A 2,270-nucleotide genomic window follows, 5' to 3' on the forward strand; every position below is an offset into this window, starting at 1 on the left:
ATCCTTCCTGTTCCTCCATTTCTTAAGTTGTTGTTGTTAGGACAGTCTCGGCGGATGTGTCCAGTCCTCCCACATCCGAAGCAGGTGTGGCTAGGCCCTACGTTATTACCGTCGGCATGGGTGTTGTTGTTGCTGCGACGAATGTAGTTGTTGGTTCCCTGATTTTGGTTATGGGGAGGGTAAGTCTTGCAGTACTTTGCAGTGTGTCCCCTTCGGTTGCAACTGGTGCACTGAAAATCCTTGCATTCTCCATTGTGATGGAAACCGCACAAGTTGCATTTGGGAAGATTACCGGAATAAGGTCTGGAAGCATTTGAAGTGGCTGAGATTGGAGCATGTGGTGCGGCTGAAACCGGTGCGGTAACAGCATTAACCGCCACTGTCTGCTGCTTCTTGGAGGTGTCGAGGCCCTGGCGCCCCTTCCTCTTATTGTTCTTTCCCCTCTTTCCATCACCTTCCTTCATCTTCTCAGCCTCCACTGGCTTCTCTCCCTTCTTGTTGTTATGGTCATACAACCTTTTTGCCAATCTTTTCGCACTGTCAAATGTTTCGGGGTTTGCAGCTATCACATTCCCTTGAATTGGTGATGTGAGTCCCCAGATGAATCGCTCAATCTTCTTTCCTTCCGAGGTGATCATACCCGGGCACAGCAGAGATAGTTCGCTAAATCTCGATATGTAGGCATCGATATTCGCGTTCTGCACAGTGAGGTTCCATAGCTCTTGCTCCATCTTCTGTATTTCGCCTCGTGGAGAGTACTCAGTCATTAACATTTCTTTCATCTCTGTCCACGGCATAGAGTTGGCTACAGGGAGCGTCATGGATTCTACATGTCCGTTCCACCAGGTGAGCGCTTGATCCACAAAAGTGCAGGCTGCGAACTTCACCTTCATGTGCTCAGGGCAGTCGCATATCTCGAATACCGACTCCACCTTTTCGATCCATCGCTTCAGAGTAATCACCCCTCCAGTGCCATTAAAAGTTCGTGGTTTGGCGTTTGTGAAGTCCTTGTAGGTACATGTCTTGGTGGGTCCTTGATTCATTCCATTGTTCGAACTTCCGACTCCTTGCCCATTGACTCCTCCATTGTTCCCTTGGTGAATTTGCACAATCGCTGCAGTGACTGCTGCGGATACAGCTGCATGGAATGCGGCTGAGTCAACTTCAAGTGGGGTTGGTCCTGGGTTTCCGCGAGTAGGTCGGGGAGGCATCTTTCTGTCACAAAACGGAAAGATGTTGAGGGTATGTTGTTTCTGTGAGGTCGTGATCCTACTGACTAGGTGCATGGTACGAACTTAAACATTACTACCATTGACCAATCAATCATAATTTCTCAACACATAGCAATTTGTAATATCGCAACAAAACACATAAAAATTTATTAATATTATCCGCATTTGATACATTAAAATTTTGCTCGTAAGAGCATACATGAGTGATACTAGTTCGACAGCATAACGACTCTATGAGTAGCATAGTCACTTAAACATAGAGTCGGAGTACATAGCATATTTCCTAACGACCTACTAAGATAAGTCTATCCCTAACCACGATGAGCTGCGACCTACTATAACGGTGAAATCATATGCCGAAGTGCTGAGCCAACAGCTGAGCCATCTCAGTCATGTCTACAATGACCTCATCCCTCTCATGCTCTGCTTGCACGGCACGTGCTTCCATGGCGAACAGTTGTTGCCGCAAGTCGGCAATCTCGGCTTCTGGGGAGCGATTCTCCCTCGCGGGATTCACTGGTGGGACGTGGTGATCCTGTTGCGCTTCGCTAACAGGAGATTCAACATGATCTATGTCCGGGGCCTGATCCTCCTCCATGTCATCGTCGGTCTCCTCGAACTCGTAGTCGGTGTCCATGTACTCGTCAGGTTCAACGCCGTGGACTCCCTCCTGATTCCCCTCTAGTTCGTCTTCGAGTATCTCATGTGCCCCTAGGGCTTGGTGAAACTGAATGCCCTGAAGCTCTCCCTCCATGAAGACTGGGAGAGAGTATACGAATAAGCTATCACTTTCCTATGACTCTACCGTTATTGCACAAGCTAAACAGGCGTTCTCTTTTCGGTGGTAGGGGTATAGTTTTAGATTCCCTAGCTATCCTGATCTCATCAGGACGTGTGTTAGTTATACTTTGGAGAGAGTGTAGTTGATCAGGCTACATCCACTCCTTGGTACCACTAAGAACAGCCCTGAATTTAACCGAGACACTAGTATTATTTTTGTTTGGTTCGGCGTTATGTTCCTATTCCTAATGCAAGCAA

This window comes from Lactuca saligna, chromosome 8, assembly GCF_052625555.1.
Source record: "Lactuca saligna cultivar CGN05327 chromosome 8, ASM5262555v1, whole genome shotgun sequence".
NCBI lineage: Eukaryota > Viridiplantae > Streptophyta > Magnoliopsida > Asterales > Asteraceae > Lactuca > Lactuca saligna.